The following is a 7,742-nucleotide window of genomic DNA, read 5'->3' as shown; positions in this document are numbered from 1 at the left end:
GATAGGGACAAGAAACTGTTACAACTTCAAACTTTTTGGATACACAAAATGAACACTATATCACCATTTGGTCTCAATGAACAACTTTCCTTTTCCTGCTTTTTCTAAGAACCTCCAGTGACCGTTGTCACACAGTGTATTTACACTTACACTTACAGGGTATTAGTTACCCACTTCTCTGCTCCCATCAGTGGTTTTGTTATTTTACACTTTTGCATTCTCCACACTTGATTGTTCTCATGGATATGTGATGTGGTATCATTGTTTTTGGATCCATCCACTGTGTGTGGAAACTTAGGGGTCTCGGTCGTTGGCATATGCAGGACTATCACACTTGGATTTATTATTCTTCTGCTACAGCTACACTGCACTGGACATGCCTTATACCATCTGATCTTTGAAACTAAGCAGTGTAGGCCAGGCTAGTACTTGAATGGGAGACCACCTAGGAATACCTGGTGCTGTAACATGGAGTTATCCTTTTTGACGTTTGTCCACTCGCATTTGCCGTTGCATTTTGTCCACTTTCTTTATCAATTCACACAGTTGATGGATCTCATCAGATTTATCCACTTGTTCATTTTAGTACCATGTGGATTTTGTGTTGCATATTTCCGTTTCAGATTATGACCAGGTTACATTCCATGATTTATTTGCCACTTTTCAGTGGCCCAGCCCTCTTCATACTCTATTTTTACAGGACCCATCATTTTTTGGTATGGTCAGAACCATGCATCACCATGCATTTAGGTTGCCCAGGATCAGTTTGGTCACGCAGAGGTTATTTTACCTCAGTAAGTCAGCTTATTGATTATTTTCCTCATTCGTATATGTCAACATTACCTGTGTTATATGTTACCCATTCATCATTATTACCTGTGCTATACGTTACCCATTTTTCATGTAACACATTTACCCCATTATGTTATACTGTAGAGAATTTTTGCTATAGTAACCCACATGTATCACTATGTCACTTCTTTATTCACACATTGTTTTTTTATCATATGTATGCCGCATTTTGTTTTACCATGTTGCCTGGTTTCATTGGGCAGTTCAGTATTGTGGCTGCCTTGTTACATCTGCGGCATGCTCTCTCCCTGGTTAGCGCTGTAAGCGGCGGGGAGTGCAGCATGTTTCTGCTGTAGAGTCATGTTTGTTTATCAACATCGGTTGCCCTGGTTACTTACCATGGCAATCACGTTGGGTGCGGCTGCATCACTGTGCAAGCGCCCTGTCCCGCCCTGATGACGTCATTGACAGCGTGGTGAGCGTTGCACGTGGTCACTATGGGATGTCACTGGGTATAAAGGTATGCACTGTATCTCTTGTCTTCAGTTCTTGATAAAAGTCACCAGACTGAAACGTTGAACTTTGACCTACCTGAGTCGTGAGTCTTCTTTATCAAAGTCCTGTGAGTGCCGCTGTTTTTTTATATATAATATATATTACAAGCCGGATCTCACATTCCATGCCGGATCTGAGTCAGGCTCTGGTCTTCCCACCTGACTTGGATCCAAAAACGAGGCAAAACGTCATCAATCCCACGTCAGATTCTCGTGGGTTTTGGATTGCATATAAGTCTCTCCCTGTGGTGATCGGTGCCATTTGCTTGGGAAGTCCATACAAGGTGTGGGGGTGTGCTGTGCATCCAGGGGCTGTGCTGTCCATCCAAGGGCTGTGTGCTGAGGGCCTGATTCAGAGCTGAACGCTCTGACCAGAGCGCTCGCTCTGAATCAGGGCCCTCCTACCTTTTTTTGGAGCATCCACATGGACGCTCGCATAGCTGTGGGTTACCACCCACAGCTATAGCGAGCGTCCATGATGATGGTCGCAATGGTCAAGACCATCGCAACCATCGGGCTTGTGATGGGGACCCTGTGGTAGGGTCTCGCTGCCGCAAGCCCTGGAGTGATTTTGGCTCTATCAGAGCCAAAATCACTCCCACTGACATCACTAGTGATGTCAGTGGGGCTGGCTTGAGACGGTAGGTGTTCCCATGGGAACGCCTCTGTCTGGCAGGCACGCCCCCGGCACGCCCACCAAAGGGGGCGTGCTGTCAATCAACATCGACAGCACGCCCCCTTTGGTGCGAGACCCGGAGCGATGGAGAGCCCGTCGCTCACCGGGTCACGCGCATGCACACGACGGAGCTCCCTCCATCATGCGCATGCACAGTGGGGGAACATCAACCCGCGTGCGAGCGTACTGCTGCTCATGAGCGGGTCTGAATGACCCCCTGAGTCCATCCAGGGGCTGTGTTGTCCCTCCAGGGGCTGTGTTGTCCCTCCAGGGTCTTTGTGCTCAGTCCATCCAGTAGCTGTGCTGAGTCCATCCAGGGGCTGTGTGCTGAGTCCGTCCAAGGGCTGTGTGCGGAGTCCGTCCAGGGGCTGTGTGCCGAGTCCGTCCAGGGGCTGTGTGCCGGGTCTGTCCAGGTGCTGTGTGCTGAGTCCATCCAGGGGCTGTGCTGTCCACCCAGGGGCTGTGCTGTCCATCCAGAGGCTGTGCTGTCCATCCAGGGGCTATGCTTTCCATCCAGGAGCTGTGCTGTCCATCCAGGGGCTGTAAAAAAAAGTCAAGAAAAGTTTTTAAAAAATGATTAAAAAAAAAGTTAAAAAGCAGTTGGTGTTTTTGTGCTGTACCCTACTGTATCCATATAAGCACTGTGATACTGCAGGCCATACCCCCACCAGTGTATTCATATAAGTACTGTGACACTGCAGGCCGTACTTCAGTATATCCATATAAGTACTGTGATGCTGCAGGATGTACCCCAGTGTATCCATATAAGCACTAGGATGCTGAAGGTCGCACCCCAGTGTATCCATATAAGCACTAGGATGCTCAGTGTATCCATATAAGTACTGTGACGCTGCAGGACGTACACCAGTATAACGATATAAGTACTGTGATGCTGCAGGCTGTACCCCACTGCATTCACATAAGTGGTGTAACACCCAAGTGTCATTTACAAACAAAGTTTTAAAAAAGTTAATAAAAAGTTAAACAAATATATATTTGTTGTTATACTGTTTCATCCAGTGACTGTGCTGTGTTGTCCATCCACTCCCTGTCCTGTCACAAACTGGTGCTGCAGGGACTCCACAGGCCATATTCCACTTTATTCACTAACTTCGCATTAGCACTGTGACTCCGAGCAGTGTCAGTTGAAAAAACAAGTATTAACAAAGAGTTTAAAAATATATATTTGGTTCTATTGTTACCTGTACTGTTCTGTGTGCTGTACCACAGTGAGTTTGTTCATGTACAAAGCCCTTTGAATCCCCACAGTGTGAACTGCAAATTGAAAAATGGATAATGATCAGTTTAGAAGAGAAGAGCAGGAGCAACAACCAAATACTTTTGCTGCAGCTGCTGCCACCAGTCATGATGATACTAGTCTTTCAACATCATCTACCAAAGCCGATGCCCAAGGGCATAGAGGGTTTAAATCAGGGCATCTAAGCTCAAAGGACCAATACTGTACAGTGGTAGAGAAAAAAAACACCTTTAATAAAGGGAAAGTATAGAGCAGAAAAACATAAAATTGACAATATGCCTTTCATCACACGAAGTGGCAAGGAAAGGCTAATGCCTTGGCCCTTATTTATGAGTGGCGGTTCTGCAACTGTCAGAGAGGCATCTACTTTTGCCTCTCATGAAGATGTAAACCCTTTTCACTCTAGAAGAGGTGTCAAAAAATGAAAACCACTAAGGCACAGAAACCAACTGTATGCTCAGAAATGTCACAAATCTCTGAGGAGCTCCAGTGTGTCCTCGGGTATAATATGTGAGCCTGACCTTTCCAATACTGCACTCAAAAAGGATCCTCCTTTCACCATTTGTGCACCCTCTGCAAATTAGGGGATGAGCAGCACATGTCAACATGCTGATTTAGAAATTGAGGATGCTAGTGTGGAAATGCACCAGGAAAAGGGGGTTATATATGTAACTGATACCGGTGCTAATTAGGATGTTGTTGATGAGGTTGTTTGTGTAAGTCAGGCACTAGTGGAAACAGTTTTTGCCCATGATAAGAAAAAGCCGATTGTCATGCCTGGGCAGAAGATGAAAAAATCCACCTCTTATGTGTGGAATTATTTCTACCCAAATCTGGACAACAATTGTCAAGCCATCTGTAGTGTTTGCAAAGCCACAGTAACTAGAGGTAAAAATCTTAACACCTAGGAACTTCCTCCCTGTTACGTCATTTGCAGCAAGTTCATGGAACGTTTTTGTGAAAATCCGAAACTTGGCCTAAAAAAACAACAGACAATCCAGCATCAGTTAGCTCCCTTCCCTCAGCTAGATCCTCATTAATGATTTGTGATAGTTTTGCATCCAATATAAGGCTGGGTGACTCCTTCCTTATCCAAGATTCCTCAGAAGAATCCTTGAGCGCTAGGCTTGCTGCTGCTGCTGGAAATGGATCTTTGTCTCAGAAAGGGATCAAGAAGGCTACTACTAGTAGTAGTTTAAAAAAAATTACTGTTAAAAACAATCCTTTGATAGAGGAAGCTAGTATGACAGCTGTCATCCAGTTGCACAGCGGATCAGTGATGCCACAATAACTGTGCTAGTATTAGATGGTGAAATAATAGAAATTGAGGATGATAGTGTGGGGGAAGTGCAAACGGAGGATGAGGGGGATATTTGTGTCCTATCTGACACTAATGAGGATGTTGATGATGAGGATGTTGTTTATGTAAATCAGCCACTAGTGGCAGCAGTTCTTGCTTGTGATAAAAAAAGCCATTGTCATGCCTGGTCATATTTCTAGAAAAAAAACGTCTTGGGTGTGGAATTATTTTAACCCAAATCCAGTTGTGAAGGCATCTGTACCTTTTGTGATGCCAAAGTTAGTAGAGGTAGGGACATTAACCATCTCCTCCCTGTTAGGTCATTTGCAGTGAGTTCATGCAGTTTATTAACAACATTATAATCATTTGTAAATTAACAACAAGCAGTCCAGTATCAGCTACCAGCAGTTTGGACCAGCACATGCAATCTCCATCTCCAACAACCTCATCATCAACCTCCTCCTTAATGATTGGAGGTAGTTCTTTTAAAAATTGTTTTGTGGGGGCCCAAAAAAAACAAAGACTTCAATCACAAAAGTGTCAGTCCTTACCACTAAAGTGTTTGGTTTGTTAAACTGTGCATGTCCTTTTTAATATCCCACATAAGAGTGGGTGGGAGTGCCCAAGGATAATTCCATCTTGCACCTCTTTTCTTTACATTTTGAGGCATTGACATCTGACATTTTTATAGTTTTTTAAACCTTTATTGAGGGGATCCCCACCTTCCCAGGGATCCCTGGCTTGGACTTGCTAGTGGTCAGGTATAATGCTTTGAACGGGGAACTCGGTGAAATGGTACCCCAGTTGTGGCATTACACCCCGGCTAGAAAGAGTGTGGTGCTGGTTTTGGAAAATATGGGGGACCCCTATATCTTTTGTCCCCATATTTCCAGAACCAGGACCAGCTCTCTGAGCCCAGTGCTGCTTGTGCAAAATACGGGGGACTCCTATGTCTTTTGTCCCTCATATTTTCACAATTAGGACCTACTCAAAAAAGCCTGGTGCTGGTTGTGCTTTTAGGGGGGTACCCCACATCATTTCTTTAAAAAATTTAACACTTTACAACCTTTTTACACACAGAAGCATGCATGGATCTCACTGATCTTTGCATGCATCTGTGCAATTCATACCTGCTCATGCTAAAATCGCCAGCATGAATCAGGTTTATTATTTTAGGTATTTGAAGTTCGATTTTAAGTTCAATTTGGTGCTCCTTTTCAAATGGAATATTAGTAAATCAGAGATATGTATGTTGGTCTAGGTAAAAGTACCGATTTTGAGTGGGATTTGACTGGGATTCGGTTTCATGTTTGATTTGACATTCGATTTTGCCTTTAGTAAATCTCCAAAGGCAAAATCGAATGAAAACCAATTGCAAATCGAATGTGAAATCACTCAAAACTCAACATTTAACATTAGTAAATATACCCCTAAATGTTTATTTAAAATGTATTATTTAAATTAGATCCTTGTACTTTCCTTTTTTCTGCTCTCCCCTGGTCCTGAAACTCTGCGTCTTGTTGGTATGTGTGTAGCAGATGTGGCTAGTGTATCAGTTTGGCCTATAAACACAGAAACCAAATCTAGCGCGCTGTCGTGAAGCTGATGATAAAGGGATTGTCAGTCCCAGAAGAAACCATATAGGGTACAAAATATATAAAATACCAGCGCTAAAGGAAAATATAAATGTAGAATAAATATAGAGAATGGACGGTTTTAAAATAAACCAATAAACATTTATTAAAATAGTAAAATCTGTACTGTTATAATACATAACACAGAAAAAAGTGCTCATACTGTTATAATAATGCTGTTAGTATATGCTCAAAACGTCCACTAGAATCCACTCCTGAAATAAATTTATGTTGAAATTTTAGGGTTCTCTCCTGTCCCAAAGGTAATAATTAGCAGCAAGACTTTACCAAAGGTAGTTGAGGTTTGTTAAACTGGAAAATCCTCTGGCATCCAGCAAATGATAATATTGAGCTCAAGCACAAGTCACAAAGTGTCCTCCAAAGCCGCAGATGTTTCGTGGTGGCAGGATATTGGACCTCATTCAGAGTCGGTCTCAAGCGCCGATGCACTCGTAATCGACTCGATGGTTAGTCCTGCCCACGCGCAGCGGCCGCTCTGCGCGTGCGCAAGCCCCAGAGCGAGAGAGAAACTCTCTCGCACAGGAGCTCGTTACCAAAGGGGCAGCTGTCAATGTTGATCGACAGCTCGTCCCGTTTGGTAGGTGGGCCGGGGGGGTGGTTTGCAAAACGGAGGCGTTCCTTAACGAACGCCTACCGTTTTGTGGGCGGCCGCACTGACATCATCAGTGATGTCAGTGGGGAGTTTCCTCCTCAAACAGCGCAGGAAGCTCCCTGGGGCTTACGAGAGCCAAGACCCAACCTTAGGGTCTCGTCTAAGCCCCGATGGTCGTGATGGTGATCACCATAGCGACCATCAACCTGGTCGGTCGTTAAGCTGTGGGTGGTAACCCACAGTTTAACTAACGACCAGGAGGCCGCACTTCAAAAATGAAGCGGCCGCCCTCATTCAGAGAGAGCGATCACTTCTTGCGACCACCTCTGAATGAGGGCCATAGAGTCCAGATAGTGGTACAACAAATTTCAGGAGTCCAGAAAAGTGGGAACAGTCTCAATACATTTCCTTGAGCAATGATCGCTCAGTTTCATTAGTTTGGTCTATTTGCTCCTGTTTTAGGCTTAATATAACAGCACATATATTTTTGTCATGAGTTGCTGGTCATTGCTTTTATTCACAGATAGCCAGTGTTAGCGCCATGAGACTCCTATCAACCTGCGCCATTGAATTTATATTTCAGGCTTTGGTGTACTAAGATACAATTGCGGTCCATGTTAGCTTGTGGAGATATGTGTTGATTGCCTTCAAATCTCTACGTTGCTCATACATGAAAGTGTGTTGTAGTTGCTTAAATCACCCAGACTCCAATACATGGCAGACATTGTGGGTGGTTGGGTTAGAAATAGTGGGTTGTTCCTGTGTGGGCTTATGAATTATTTCTCTTGTCTCCTCTGTAGGCTCACCAACAACAGAAATATCTCCTCCTTTACATCCTGCAGCTGCATATGTGTTGAGCATCTAGGCATGACATGTGAGGGTCCTAATGCAGAAAACAAATGTATAAGTATTTAA

At 44.1% G+C, this 7,742-nt stretch overlaps 1 pseudogene; it reads left to right on the top strand.

The window, feature by feature from the left end:
* The first annotated feature begins 352 nt into the window (after positions 1-352).
* Positions 353-470, top strand: LOC148526354 (5S ribosomal RNA; annotated as a pseudogene).
* The last annotated feature ends 7,272 nt before the right edge of the window (positions 471-7,742 follow it).

Source organism: Taudactylus pleione, unplaced genomic scaffold, assembly GCF_031769625.1.
Source record: "Taudactylus pleione unplaced genomic scaffold, aTauple2 ptg000100l, whole genome shotgun sequence".
NCBI lineage: Eukaryota > Metazoa > Chordata > Amphibia > Anura > Myobatrachidae > Taudactylus > Taudactylus pleione.
The sequence above is the reverse complement of the archived record's forward strand: the minus strand, read 5'-3'. Positions and strand labels throughout refer to the sequence as shown.